Source organism: Equus asinus, chromosome 17, assembly GCF_041296235.1.
Source record: "Equus asinus isolate D_3611 breed Donkey chromosome 17, EquAss-T2T_v2, whole genome shotgun sequence".
NCBI lineage: Eukaryota > Metazoa > Chordata > Mammalia > Perissodactyla > Equidae > Equus > Equus asinus.
The window spans coordinates 27,073,075-27,089,826 of NC_091806.1; the positions used below are offsets into that span (position 1 = coordinate 27,073,075).

General features: G+C 34.8%; 1 pseudogene; it reads left to right on the plus strand.

Annotated features, from left to right (window-relative positions):
* Positions 1 to 15,085: 15,085 nt before the first annotated feature.
* Positions 15,086 to 16,063, plus strand: LOC106832561 (olfactory receptor 5M5-like; annotated as a pseudogene).
* The last annotated feature ends 689 nt before the right edge of the window (positions 16,064 to 16,752 follow it).

Genomic DNA, 16,752 nt, shown 5'->3' on the forward strand with positions numbered 1-16,752 from the left:
TTCAATGACAAATTCAGGTTCAGAGTGAAGGGATGGAAGACAATACTCCAAGCTAATGGCAAACAAAAGAAAGCAGGTGTTGTGACACTTATATCAGACAAACTAGACTTCAAGGTAAGACAACTAAAGAGAGACAAAGAGGGCCAGTATATAATGATCAAAAGGACACTCCATCAAGAAGAAATCACACTTATAAATATCTATGCACCCAACACAGGAGCACGAAAGTTCATAAAGCAACAATTAACAAACCTAAAAGAGGATAGTAAGAATAGCACAATAATAGTAAGGGACCTTAATACTCCACACACATCAAAGGATAGATCATCCAGAAAGAAAATCAACAGGGAAACAGTGGAATTAAATGAAAAGCTAAAACAGTTGGACTTAATAGACATATATAGAACACTCCATCCAAAAAGAGCAGAATACACATTCTTGTCAAGTGCATACAGAACATTCTCAAAGATAGGTCATATGTAGGGAAACAAGGCAAGCCTCAATATATTTAATAAAATTGAAATGATAACAAGCATCTTTTCCAACCACAATGCTATAACGGTACAAATTAATTACAAGAAAAAAGCTAAGGAATGGACAAATATGTGGAAACTAAACAACATGCTATTGGACAAGCAACGGATCATTGAAGAAATTAAAGGAGAGATCAAAAAATATCTGGAGACAAATGAAATGATAACATACCATAACAACTCATATGGGATGCAGCAAAAGATATATTAAGAGGGAAATTCATAGCAATACAGGCACACCTTAACAAACAAGAAAAACCCCAAATAAGTAATCTCAAATTACACCTAACCAAATTAGGAAAAGGGACAAACAAAGCCCAAAGTCAACAGAAGGAGAGAAATAATAAAAATAAGAGCAGAAATAAATGCTATTGAAAGAAAAAAGGTCATAGAATGGATAAGTGAAACAAAGAACTGGTTCTTTGAGAAGATATATAAAATTGACAAACCCCTAGCAAGATTTACAAAGAAAAAGCTCAGATAAGCAAAATTAGAAATGAAAGAGGTGAAATAACGAGAGACATCACAGAAATGCAATGGATTATAAGAGAATACAATGAAAAACTATATGCCAACAAAATGGATAATCTAGAGGAAATGGATAAATTCTTAGACTCTTACAACCTCCCAGAGCTGAGTCAAGAACAAACAGACAATCTGAATAGACCAATCACAGGGCAAGAGATTGAAACAGTAATCAAAAGCATCCCAAAGAATAAAATCCCAGGACCAGATGGCTTCCCTGGGGAATTCTACCAAACTTTCAGAAAGGATTTAATACCTATGCTCAAGCTATTCCAAAAAATTTGGGAAGATGGAACACTTCCTAACACATTCTATGAAGCCAACATCACTCTGATACCAAAGCCTGACATGGTCGACACAAAAAAGAAAAACTAATGGCCACTATCACTGATGAACATAGATGCAAAAAGCCTCAGCAAAATTTTGGCAACCCGAATTCAGCAATACATCAAAAGGATTATACATCATGATCAAGTGGGATTTATACCAGGGACACAGGGATGGTTTAACATCTGCAAATCAATCAATGTTATACACCACATCAACAAATTGAGGAATAAAAACCACATGATCATCTCAACAGATGCAGAGAAAACATTTGACAAGAGCCAACAGACATTTATGATTAAAAAAAAAAAAAAACTTTTAATGAAATGGGGATAGAAGGAAATTACCACAACATGGTAAAGGCCATATACGACAAACCCACAGCCCACATCACACTCATTGGGCAAAAACTGAACACCATCCCCCTGAGAACAGGAACACGACAAGGATGCTGATTATCACAACTCTTATTCAATACAGTACTGGAGATTTTGGCCAGAGCAATTTGGCAAATGTAAGGGATAAAATGAATCCAAAAAGGGTGTGAAGAAATGAAACTCTCACTGTTTGCAGCCCACAGGAACTTATATATAGAAGACCCAAAATTGTACTTTAAGTCGATGCATCTTACTGCATGTGTTACATATTAATAAAATAGTTTTTAAAAATCTGATTGTTTCATTATTATTACCAATTAAACAAGAGTATGTTAAAGATTGAAGAAGTTAAATCACTTGCCCAAAGGATACGTACAGAACTTTAGAAACAAGATTCAAATTCATTTGTACCAAATTATCTATCACAGAACACTGTTTCCACAGGGAACAGTTGTTTGTGAAAAAATGGATGTATCCACCAATAAAAGGTAAAATCATATGATCATTTATATAGAAGCAAAAAAATCATTTGAGAAAATGTAATGTCTTTTCATGATAAAAACGCTCAGCAAATTGGATATAGAAAAAACATACTTCAACATAATGAAGGCCATGTATGACAAACCTACAGCTAACATCATATTCAATGGTGAAAGAATGAAAGCTTTTCCTCTAAGATCAGAAACAAGACAAATGTGCCCACTATCATCACTCCTATTCAACATAGTATTGGAAGTCCAAGTCAGAGAAATTAGGCAAGAAATGAACATCTACTATCAAAAAGGAAGAGGTAAAATTGTCTCTGTGGATTATATGATTTTATATATAGAAAACCCCAGAAACTCCAACAATAAAACTGTTGGAATAATAACTTTAGTAAGGTTGTAGGACACAAAATCAACAGCAAAAATCATTGCATTTCTATATACTAACCAATGAACTTATTTGAGAAGAAATAAAGAAAATCTCACTTACAATGCCACCAAAAGCAATAAAATGCTGGGGAAAAAACTAAGACATTAAGAGTTCTGAATATTGAAATCAATGATTTATTGATGAAAGAAATTGAAGAACAAAATGTAAATGGAAAGATATCTCATGTTTATAGATTGGAAGAGCTAAAATTACTAAAATGTCCTTACTATACAAAGCCATCCATAGATTCAATTCAATTCTTACCAAAAATCCAATGACATTTTTCAAAGAAATAGAATAAACACTCCTAAAATTCATATGGATCCACAAAAGACCCTGAATAACCAAGCAAGCTTGAGGGGAAAATAAAAGCCAGAGACAACAAACTTCCTGATTTCAAATTATTTTACAAAGGTATAGTAATGAGAACAGTATGGTACTTGCATAAAAAATGGACACACATAACAATGAAACAGAATTGAGTGCCCAGAAATAAACCCACGCATATATGGTCAATTAATATTTGACAAGGAAGCCCAAAACACTCATGTTGAAAGGATAGTTTCTTCAGTGAGTGCTGTTGGGAACACTGGATAATCAAATGCAGAAGAATTAAATTGAACCTCTATCTTACACCACTCACAACAATGATCTTGAAATGGATTAAGAACTTAAACAATAGACCTGAACATAAAATACTTAGAAGAAAATATAGGTAAAGATCTCCTTGACGTTAGTCTTGGCAATGGCTTTTTATATGTGTCACTGAAAACCTAAGTGGCAAAAGCAAAATTAGATGCATGACTACATCAAACGTTAAAACTTCAGTGCAGCAAAAGAAACAATCAAGAAAATGAAAAGGAAATATATTGGAGAAAATATTTGTAAAGCATACCAAAATATTCGCAAACCATATACAACTAAGAAATAACTATATATTACATTATGTAAAGAACTCACATAATTCAATACAAATAAACCAAATAATTCAATTAAAAATGGACAAAGAACCTGAATAAACACTTCTCCAAAGACATAAAAAGGTTAAGTGCTCTACATCACCAATCATTAATGGAAATGCAAACCAAAACCACAGTCAGATACCTCATGCCTGTTAGAATGGCTTTTATCAAAAAGACAAACAGCCCAGTGCTGGAGAGATGTAGAGAAAAGACAATCACGTGTACTGTTGATGGGGATGTAAATTGATAAGTCACTATGGAAAACCTTATGGAGATTCCTCAAAAAATGAAAAATAGAACTACCATATGATCCAATCAACCTACTTCTGGGTATATATTTGGAGGAAATGAAATCATGATAACAAAGAGATATCTGCACCTCCATGTTCATTGCAGCATTATTCACCATAGCCAACATGTGAAAACAACCTTAGTGTCCATCGATAGATGAATGGATAAGATATATGTACACATTTTATATATGTATGTTTTTACATAATATATATATATATTTTACATAACTCTAAAGACTCAGCTCAGGATCTCCTTTGTTTTGTATATTACTCAAAGAGCAAAAATTAATTCATGGGGCACAAAAGAAAATCTTACTGTTTTTGGTATAAAAACAGACATATGCACAATATATAAACTATCTATCTCTCTTTCTAAATCTATCAATATATATATCGATAGATAGATTTATAGATCGATCGATCGATCAATAGATAGATAGACAGGTATATGCCGCTATATACACACACACATATCAGTGCTATTCAATGATAATGTTTGGGAATAGGGGTGATTAGGGGAAAGAATAGTGTATTAAACAGCTCCCTCGTGTGTAGGGAGATGATAATGAAAACAAGTTTGACAAACGTCCCTAGACCACAATGATTTTGTTGTAACTCTACCTCTTTTTAACTCTTGCAAAAATTAAGAGAAAGTGTATAACATGAATTCAATTTAAGTTCTTTAAAACGTGTAAAACTGAAATAATAATCATCTTACTCATACAACTGAGACAGTACATGAGGTATCATGAAGTGCATCTGCCAATGTTTTTGCAGAATAACAGTGATCACAAAGACCAGCACGAGAAAACCTACATTTGCCTTCAGTAACACAAACCCAGGTATAACAATACTGGCTCTTGTTAATAGCTACAAAGCCACGAATGGAAACAGGTTGCTTCATAAGATAATTTGTAAACCCGTAACACAAGTTTCCTTGGTTATTGCATTTTCCTATTCTGCACATTACAGCTTTGAACTTATTGACCAGGGTAAAAACTGTAAGATGAGTCTCCTAAATCAATACAATCATTTTGTGTTTTTCTTTTTCAGTTTATAAGACTGTAGTAATTGTCATAATAGACAAATACTGTTTGGTGCTGTGATGATATTTTTAATAAGTACCTATTTATTAAAACATTCATCAAGACACAAAATAATTAATATCTCCACTGATTTCTTTACCATGGACAAATGAGGCAATGCGAGCAATGAACATTCCATATCATTTAACTGAGAACTTTATGGTAATAACTTTCCTTTAAAGAAACAGAACACAACATCCTACATGATTTGAACAGGGAAACCTCCGAGAGAAGTGTTTGCAAGTGGACAGAAGTGGCTGTGGGACACCTGAGGCTTCACATTCATGACATTCACCTGCACCTTGAGGTGCTCTCACGTAGATACTTGCTGCCACTGTCCACTCAATCAAAGAATCTAGAAGGTTGGTCTTTAGTTTCAATAGGGGTGATGTCTCTTTGGCATGGAGTCATGGTGCAATTTGAAGTAGAAAAAGAAATTTAGAGAAGACATATTCATGAAATGCATTTTGAATTAATTTTAAATAATTAATAAAGATTATTAACCTAAAAGTGACGAATTCTCCATGAAGGGGGGTACACAACATTACATGATATGATGCTTTTAATTATAAAGAGTAGCATCATTAACTTGGGAAGAATAAAAAGCTTATTTAATATCACCCTCTTATTTTTCTTCATAAAGCAAGAGAGGGTAAGCATGGTTAGTTCTTGAGAGTCAGCAGAATATAGGGGTTATTGGGGTCTGCAGCCAGACTTCCTGACTGGAAATCCAATATCCTCTAATTCCTAGTTCTGGGGCTTAGGCAAGCTATTCATCTCTCTGTGCCTAAGTTTTTTCATGCATAAAATTTGGTTACTAATAGCAACTCCCTTCATGTGTGGGAGTTAATCCAAGTAAAAAAATTTAAAATATATCTGAGAAGTATTGAGCTCTTAGGTTGTAGCTACTATTATTGTTTGCTGAAAAGTGAAGGTCTAGTTTAAATCTAAACTCAACATCAAAGGGTGAGCTCCTTAGGGACAAGGAGTTTATTCAAACTATAGCTACAGCTTCAGTGGCATCTAGGACAGTGCTTTTCCCAAATGGAGACAAGCAATAATTATTCATGGAATGAATGTTCTCCTTGGTGTAGGTCCCTTTCGTGATCAATACCACTGTACATTTGTAAATATTTGTACTCTGAGTGAATAGTAGAATTTGATTCAAGATATTTACTAATTCATCGGAACATGCTTCAGCACTTTATTTTTATTGATTAAAATATTTAATTTCAGATTCCAAAATATATTTTACCAATACCTAAACCTATATATGAAAGAAGAGTGATTTCCTAGTGAGAGCATGGATAATGAAGAACATGAAGACTTTATAACATAATTGTCATATAGGGACCAAATCCCTATGGTTTAATTATTTCTAGCAGAAAATCATTCAGACTATGAACAGCCACTATCTTTTCATTCTTTTGAAAATCCTAAACTCAATGAGAACATGATTTTTGCCCACTCCCAAATATCACTAGGGAAACAAGTCTCTGAAGAATGATACAGCAGTGGGATTCGTTATTTATTTCAATTTATGCCTGAATGTCTTAACGTATTTTGACTTGGGGGAAACATTAAGTTCTCTTGTTTAAGGTATGAAAGATAGAATAGTGTGTGGTATAAGGGGTAAGTTTTGGAGTCTGCAGGACCAACGGAAATTCAATAAAGTTTTGTCGGACTTGGACTAGTTATTTACTGATTCTGAGCCTTGTGATTTATTTTTCACTAGGAACAATAACACATAACTACAGGAGCATTGTAGATAGGTGGGTAATATGGATGTGCTAATGATTCTCCCTTCGTCACCCTACCCCTCCCAGACCTATTGCCTTCTTTCTCTACCTTGTTCTGTCCAACTGGAGTTTCACCCGTAGGGATCACATGAATAGAGCTCCTTTGGGGTATAGTTTCCAATCGAGTTTAGCTAATGGGAGAAACCAGTAGGATGTGTGTTGGAGGCTAGAGGAAGAGAAAAGTAACTCAATTTCTTTCTGATTCTCTCTCTGCTTCACAGTTAAGATGCTAGAGCAGCTACAACCTTCCAAGAAAAACTGCAGATGCGTACATTGGGGAAGAAGGTGGCTACGGAGTTTTTTCCAGGTTCTAGCCCTCAGTGGGCTCTGGGACACATGCCACTGCCCGGCCATTTCAGGACTTGGGATGGAAATAGCTTTTTCCAATTAGGCCCTGGGTGCTTCAACTGCTTTGATTGATTTCTTTAGTTTTGCTCATATTCTCTGTCATTTCATTAAATTCTCTTCAGTTAAACTATATGAGTAGAATTTGTTTTATGTTATGTTCCTGACTCAGGCCACAGCAGCACATAGTAGTTATTCAATAAATGTTGCAGCGGAGGTAATACCAGGAATAATAATTATTGTAATGATTATTCATTTTGATAAAGTTTTTGGATATTTCTGGGTTCACCATTGTTGGAGCTTAAAGGGGCTATTGAATCAACTGCTTTCTGCATCCTGAATCAACTGAGGATTACACATAGGAGTCAGATATTAAAATTGCTAGCATTATCAAAGGTAAACCTGGATTTGAAAATCTGGCTAAGACGTAATTTTCTGTCCCTTATCTCTGAACTGAAATTCCCCACACAAGCAGAGCAACGGGATAGCTTTTTTCCCCTCTTTCCCTTTCCAGAGCCATGACCTATCAGCACATCTCGTTGACGTTTCTGTATTATTTCCATTCACCCTACTATGGTAGACATGTGGGGAGTGTAGAGAAGAATCTGAAGTGTCCGCCAAGACCTTCCTATTCAAAGTCATTTAGATGCCTTTGCCTCCATCCTCTGTATCACATTTACACCCTCTTTTACCTGTTTCCGCATTCCAGAAATCCCTAAGTTGCCTTACGTTTTCTCCTCTCAATGCTCTCCCTCTCATAGACACTATCAACTCCATGACTTTTTAAATAGCTCAAGAGTCAAATTTTGCCTCCACATGAAGAGGGAGAGGAAGGAGAAGGAGAAAGGAACTTCAAAAAAGCTTGCAATGATGTTTTGAAAGTATTGGTAGATCATTTTTCTTAAAATGTTACAAAATTTTATTTATTCATGTATTTAATAAACATTTCAACTTTGGGGAATTGCTATAAGTGGAAAGTACATGATATGAGGAAAGCAACTCACAGGCTCTTACCACTTTTTATCTCATCCATCACTATCAACCTCGTATCAGACGCAATCCTTTTTGCTTGGAAACTATAAAAACATAAAAACTATAAAAATATAATAGCTTTTAGTGCCCCCTCCATCTTCTCCATAAGAAACTTTTATATATATATATATTTATACACACATAACCTTTATATATATAATATAACATTTAAATATGTATATATATATTCAAACATTTTCAAAACTGTCTGAAACATAATTACCCATAAATATAATTACTCATTAAACATATCAATAAACCCATATGGTTTGGAGTGTTTTCAGAGCAAATCCAGAAATATCTAAGATAATAACATCTGATTTGAAACCTCCCTCTGTCTGTGTCCTTGAAAAATCTTAATTTCTCCAAGCTACAGGATTTTTATCAGTAAGAAATAAATTATAATATCTATATCACCACGATATTATGAGTTAAATAAACTTCGTTTTGCCTTAGTAATGAATGCTGATGTCCATTTAAAATGCTTAGCACAGTAGTGGCTGGTATTTAACAAATTCTTAAGAAATGCTATTAGTTGTCATACTAAGAGATTTGCAAATGTATTTGCTTTACAAGCAGTTAATGAAAAGAAAACGTGAAAAGGTAGATTTTTAAATTCTCTGTAATTGCTTTGCTCTTCCACAGGAATCCCATCCAACTGAGCAGAGATGTAGTAAAACCGTATTTCAAAGTATGTTTTTTACAGTGAAACTTCTATAGAACTAATTAATTCTATTTGTCCAATCTGAATTTAGGAAAAACCAGAAATAATTTCAATTACTATAGGCACGTATACAGAGTTTATAATGTTGAAGTTGATTGTAAAAATATTTTCAAGGTAATCAACAATGGGTCAATTATCATAGATTTGGTAAGAAAATTTCTATAATAAACATAATTTATCTTTAGGTGAGGAAACACAATTTTTTAACATATTTCTTCTAAGTAACATATTCAATGAAGGATTTGACAATAGCATGGCTTTAGGACAAAGTGTTATGAAATATGAGATAAATTTTCATAGTAGATCTTTTACCCATCTCAATAAACCAACTAAATGGACATTTTTTTCAGAACAACAAAATAAACATTGCCTTTAAGTTTTTGGTTTTTTTTTTTTTAACTAGCAAGATTTTTGTTGACCTGACAAATGCTTTCATTTATTCTTTGCATATTCATGGCAACTAGTAATAAATATTGTCATGTTTCTCTTCTATCTTTTCAGAAAAATAAATGTAGTGAAAAAAAATCTTTAATTATCATATTGCCTGGGTCCTTATGTCAAGACGTAATTATATATCACATGGATTTCTGAAGTGTGGCTTTCTTTTAAAGAGTAGCTTTGAACATAGAATAGTCAATAATTTAAAGTAAACTCTTTTGGTTGACCTTTCGCTTTAGGTACATATTCAGTCCTTCACATTTTAATCCCTTTTCTCCTTTTACAACTTAATGAGGTCTCCCGTTGCTGGGGAAGGGAGGCTTTAGTCTGCATCCATAATCTTTATGCCTCTCTCTAGTCTTTCTTCGCCTCTGATATGGATGGTTATTGTTTGCTCTGCTGCCATCCACCATGACAAGTGCATCTTGGAGTTATTACTCTCTCTTGGCTGGACACAGCCTGCTTAAGATTAAACATAATCTTCCCTGCTGACCCAGCTGCACTTTGGTTCTTGTGGGAACTACAGACTCTCTGATGTCTGCCCCTCCTGTTCATTCAGAAATGGCCTGGGAAATCTGCTGTGTAGTACTTAGCTTCACCGATGCACCACATCCCAGTCAACAAATTTTAGCTATTTTCATACTCCCTCATTAGGGATATGATGGAAACTTGGAAATTTGGGTATTATCAATGCCCCATAAAAACTAAAGAAACGGTGGGAGTATTAAATCATGTCCAAGTGGGAATGCTTTAGTAAGGCCATCTCAAAGTTTACTTTGCTTTTCCTACCCAATAAATTGAATCAGACCTAAGCCTACATCAAGGAGATTGGTGCAGCCTGTCTCATAGAGATCTCCAAAGGCCTTAAATATTTTGCTTTTTTCTATTCACTCATTAGTATGCCAAAGGGTGAGGCTTTGGGTTCTTTACTTTCTCTCTGTCATAATCTACATTTTTTTTACGTCAAACATTATTGGGTGGATGGAGTTCAGGAGAGGAAGATTGGCTTAATCCTATGGAAGGTATAACAGTACTATATAATTTTGATGTTATTTATAATAGTGTTATTATGAACCTGGCACAAACGTACTAGGACTCTACTCTGATTTCAAATCCTAATGTAGATAGGATCCAAATAGGAAGTATCATAATATATAATATACATCAAGAATCATAAACTAAACATATCTTTGTATAAATCGTCCATGCTAATAAGTTTACTTAAACCAATTTCATTTAAACTAACATTTCAATTAGATTTGAAAGTCTTAAAACTTATTCCCTGCAACTTGCAATTTAACTCATGAGAAGTGATCTTAGAGGACTGGTGAAAATGAGATAAATTACTGTTTACATGAAAGATCACTAATTCACAACCCTCTGCCTAGCGTCGCTGTTCAGTTATTCATTCAATAATATTGAATTCTGTATTCACTAAATATTGCCTGTGCACCCAAAATTTTGTACAGATCTCTGCAGGGCATATCAAATTAAATCAACACTAATTCTGTCCTCAGAGCACTTACCATCCTGTAAAAGAAATGGAAAATTTATAAAAGGAGTCAAGTACCACAAGTCAGGCAAAGAAAACTATCATGGGCATTCAGAAGAGGGAAAGACTATTCCAGCTCAGCATATGATGAGCAGAGTCATGGCAAAGATCTTTCTACTATGAAGAATGGAATACCTTTGTACCTGCCCTAGGATTAATCCCAATTAATCAAAACCAAAAACTAATTCCAATTAGTCAAAACCAGTACTATGTGTATTTTTCATTTACTAAGAAACAGTGTGTACACCTAATGATAAACCTAATGATTAACCTGTGAATTAGGGTTCCATCCATTAATGTGCGACTATTAAAATAACCCAGAGTGAGTTGTAATGATGTCCCACAGGTGATTTCTTGATGAATGCTTCAGGGATGAGTCTCCCATAGCTATCCATTCAGGTACAAATTCTTCTACTGTGGAGATTTTTGAGGAGGCTAAGAAATCACTATCCCTCCACAGGTAAGTCTGATAGTCCTGAAAATCAATAACTCTTAAGAAATATTCCTTGATATCCTATTACTTCCCCTTCTGAACATAAAATGGAATTGCTAGTGGGCCTAAGAATTGTCATATTAAGACAAAATCGTAGGCTGACTCCAGACTCTTTCTGACACAGGTGGAAGGTGACTTGTGATATATTAGAAGGCCAGGTGGGCTTTGCATCATACTATCCCTGACCTGAGTTACAGACCCGTTTCACAACACATCTAAGATTTGGAGTAGGCTTACATGTTGAACTTTAGCCAACTGTTGGAATTCAGAAAGTCCATACATCATACTTCCATTGTAACTTATATTTCTCCTCCAAATCTAGAGCCTTAGAATTTGGAACAAAAATGTATACTCCCACTCCATATACTTTTAATAACTTCATACAGTTATTATTAAGTGAAAAGTTTAAAGGGGTTTTGCTAAATGAGTGTAAAGTTAAAGGTGAAAAGGAAAAAATAAATGTGAATATCATTCCTTCCTCATCTGAAGGGCTTTTCTTAAGCTTTCCCAGTTAAGTTTTGCACTGAAATATGATGGCATTGCTGTATCCAGGATGACCAAAACAAGTTTATATTGTTTTAGTCAAGAGGAATACACTTTTCTCTACTGTGTTTGTGTCTTTTCCCAACATTTCTATGGATTTTATTGACTTTTCAGCTTAGCCATCCCATCTGGCCTAAGTTTTCAGAAAACATTTCATAGGGCTTAAAGATTTTTGGTTTTCTTTCCCCTGCATTGAATATAGATCTTTAATTCTTACTTACACTAAGCATAATTGTGACTGTTTTAAAAAATTCTATTATTTGATTTGTAATGATTTTATACATTTAATTAAAATCTTCTTTTGGAATATCTTTATTTCTTCCATTTATTCACTCACTTTCTGCTTGAAATGAGAGAGAAGGGCTGAGTGAAGAAGACGGTCTCAACAATTTGGAAAGCATCCATCTAGTGGAAGTTCATGTCGTTGTAGGCTATGCCACATGAAATAAGACTTAAAAAGTCTCAGACATCATTAAACACAAATGATCTGTACTGCCGTTTTTAAAACTCTGAATGTTTTAGTGAGAATGATGACACACAAGTTGTTCTCCACGCCCTCACTTCAGCTTATAACTTGAAATATAACTATACTAAATCTACTTTCACAACTGGAGTTTCTTTTTTTGAATCCCAGAAATTAAACCCTGGACTCTGTGTAATAAATAACAGAATATGTGACCTTTAATAAGAAAGTTTACTTTCTTTTCCTTCTATTTCTTTAGTGCAAGAAGACTTGAGATATGATCTTGAAGATTCCCAGAAAGATTCTCTCTTTTCCAGCTTCCTAAAATCAACAGAGTACTATAAGAGCCAAAGTCAGAGGCTGGGGTATTTCCTTCTTCAAACTAATGGAGAAAAACTTTGTGTACATTAGTGACAGCAAGTTCTACACTTAGAGGGTCTTTGTGGCAATATCTCAGGATCCACTGTAAGGGGAATGTATAATCTATCAGAGGGTAGAACCAAGTGATAAAAACTCTTTTATTTGGTTTAAACATATTTCAATTATCTCATTCAGTGCTTCAATCCTGGCTGTGTATTAAAATTATGTAGAAAGATTGTTAAAATATACCAATATGTGTACCCCACCTGAATTGAGCTGGGACCCAAATATCAGTGATTTAAAAAATTCCTCACATGAACTTAATGTGAAGCTAGAATTGATAACCACCGATGAAAGTGTGAGATTTGTTAATATATGATTTAATAAAGCAATAGAGTTATTTTTGAAAGGTATTAGCTTTCTTTGTCTTCCAAGCCTTTCAAAATTTGCTGTATTGATTAAAGGTGATTCATTTCTTCAGTCCTCAGTTAATTTTCCTCCTGTTTCCATCAGTCTAACGTGCAAATTTTAAATGTCAATTTTCAAGGTTTTAGGTCAGGCACCATTTTCATTAGTTTGTGTTCTTAAAACAGACCCCTGATTGTGCTCCTCCTGTACATTGTTTACATGCCAGCTAGAGTTTATTGTATTAACTCAGTCTCTACTAGTAACATCAGGGAGGTAAGAAATCTACATTCGGTGAAAAGTCAACTGATGTGAGTTGGCAAATTTACTTCCTTGATTTATTTATTCAACTAATGGATACTGTGGATTGAGTATGATTCAAGCATTTGCCCAAGGTCTGGGAATATGGCTCAAATAAACTTGCTGCCCTGTGTGTCTAACATTCTAATAGAGGGGACAGAAAAAAATATGTAAATAAAAATTATTCATATAAATAATAATTTTAGAAGTGATAAATGATACTAGAAAAACTAGAAAACTAGAAAACTTGTCATGGTTAACAAGGTATTTGGAATGAAGCTAATTTATACAAATGGTCAGGCAATGCCTTTCAAAGGAAATGCTATTAGAAAAGAGATCTAAATAAAGTGACAAAATGGATCACTCAAAGGTCTGAGGGGAGAACATTCTAAGTAGAGGGACCAGTATGTGCAAAGGCCTCCAGGTAGGAATATGCTTAGCATGTTTAAGAAACAGTTATAAGGTTAATGTGGCAGGAGAAGAAGGACTGAAGACAAAGTGGTCAAAGGGTTTGTAGAGGTAGATAGGAAGGCATCACGTAAGTCCTTGAAGGCACTGTGATGTTTCTTAATAAATTTAGATTTTAGCCCAAGTGTGGTGGAAAATCTTGGACTATTTCACCAAGTCAGTAACATGATGTGATTTATGTTTATAAAGACCACTGCCTTGCATTGGGTGACAGAAGATTTCAAGTGTGGAAGAAGGAAGATCACTATAGTAGCTGAGGCAAGAGATAATTTTGTCTCAGATATGACTGGTAGCAGAGGAAATGCTGACAAGATGTTTTCTGAGGCAATGTGTAATATTTTAAAGGTAGAGAAAAGAAGACATCCTGGTAGTTTAGATTAAAGATGTTAAGTCAAGGGTATGAGATAAATTGAAATAAGAGTATGAAATATGTATGAAAGATAAAATAATTTGGGACATTGTGCAATACAAAGAGATTAATGAGATAAAAGGGCATATTAAGTGAAGAAACAACCCAGACTACCAGGTGGTTATTTGAAACAAAGGAGATGGGATGGACAGAACTCCAAGGGACCAGGAGAGGTTCATTGCTATTGGAAAGTAAGTAAGAAATGAGGTAGAAACTGAACCCAAATAAACATACAATGGGCTCTCAATAATTATGTGTTACTCCAATTACAGAATTTTTGGCTCACCTGACAGTGATAGAACAAGTCTACAGAGAGTCATTCATTCTCTTCATTCCCTGGTCAAACATTTATGCCATGATCCACTACAGTGGTAGCCATGTTTGAGGATGAGGAGTTTTGATTCCATAGCCTGTTTAGAGACATCAGTGAGCTAAGTCAAATTCCATTGTGCTAGCCAAGTTAAGGTGGGGGTTGCAAAGCAGCCAGCAAAGTGCAGTGCATAAGCTTCAAAATATGTTTTCCAATACAATGTCCACTTTAATCAGCATGACTAACCACCTGAAGGAATTCATTGAAACTCTTCCATCTCTGAGGGAAATGGCAACTGATTTAAACCACTCTTTTCAAAACCAGTTTCTTTAAGTGCAGATTTATTTTGTCTATTCATGCATTGCATGTAATTTATTTCTCTCTTTATATCTGAACATTTACTCTTCTCTTATTAGAGAAAATGAAGATGGAGAATGTTCCCCAACACAATGGCACTGAGGCAACAGAGTTCATTCTACTGGGATTGACCAGTCAATGAGAGCTGCAGCCCATCCTTTTCCGGGTCTTTCTCCTGATTTACCTCATCACTATGATCAGGAACTTTGGATTGATTTTATTAATCAGAATTAATCCCAGGCTGCAAACCCCCATGTACTTTTTCCTCACCCATTTAGCATGCGTGGATATTTTTTATTCTACAAACATCTCTCCTCAGATGCTTGTTAATTTCTTATCTGAGAAGAAAACTATTTCCTACACGGGGTGTTTGATCCAATGTTTTGTTTTTGTGACTCTGCTCCTTACTGAATATTACATGCTTGGTGCCATGGCCTATGACAGGTACATGGCAATCTGCAATCCCCTGCATTACAACAGCAGAATGTCCAGGCCACTTAGTATCTGCCTGGTCACTTTTCCCTGTTTCTGGGGTTCCATGGTCGGCACAATGCAGGTAATATTGACCTCGCGTTTGTCCTTTTGTGGACCCAACACTATCAATCATTTCTACTGTGCTGACCCACCCCTCTTAATGTTGACATGTTCTGACACTTACATAAAGCAAACTGCCCTGTTTGTATCTGCAGGGATTAACCTCACCGGTTCCCTACTCATCATCATCATCTCTTATGTTTTCATTTTCCTCACCATTATGAGGATTCGTTCCAGTGAAGGGCAGTGTAAAGCCTTCTCCACCTGTGGCTCTCACCTGACAGCTGTCACTATGTTCTATGGGTCCCTATTCTGCATGTATCTGAGACCAGCAAATGAGCAGTCTATTGAACAAGGGAAAATTGTGGCCGTGTTTTGCATTTTTGTCAGCCCCATGCTGAATCCATTTATCTATAGTCTGAGGAACAAGGATGTGAAAGAGGCTTTGAGAAGAGTGTTTATGAGAAACCTTAGGATAAAGGAGAAAAGTTCCATTTTGACAGTCTCCCAATGAAAAATAGAAAAAAGAATCTCAAAAACAATCAAGGGTATCTCTTGTTGGTGGTGCTTGAATGCCAATCTCTGGAATAACAATAATATGTTTTATGTATGCATAGCTTGGGATCAAGTGAGGATATAGTGGAAACAATGAATGGAAAACTTGTTTGGAAATGATGATTGATAGGAAACAAGAACAGATATCAGCTGTTTATGATTAAGCAGGGTTATGTTTTTAGTCTTATTCAAGAACTCATTTCTACTTGATTAGTTAGCAGATAAATTCTTCCTTTCACTTCCTAGGTCATCAGTATTGAGAATCACTGAGTCATCCTATCAGTAAAGAAAATGCTTTACATCATATTTCCTCAATAGGAAAATGATTTACTTTCATACAATATATTACATAGTTTCCTGTAATGAAAGCTGATTATCTTCCAAAAAGAATCTCACATCTCTAATTTCAGATGTTTGTTCTCAATACCCTTTTGGTGCATTTTTGTGTCTACTTCTCTTGAATATAAAAACATATCTGTTTCCACATGTGTGGTGATGGATTATAACTAGTCTTTGTGGGGGTGAACATGATGTGATCTACACAGAATTAGAAATATATTATGATGTACATCTGAAAGTTATATAATGTTATAATCCAATGTTATTATTATAAAACAAAAATTAAAAATAAGAAACTCAAAAGAAAAT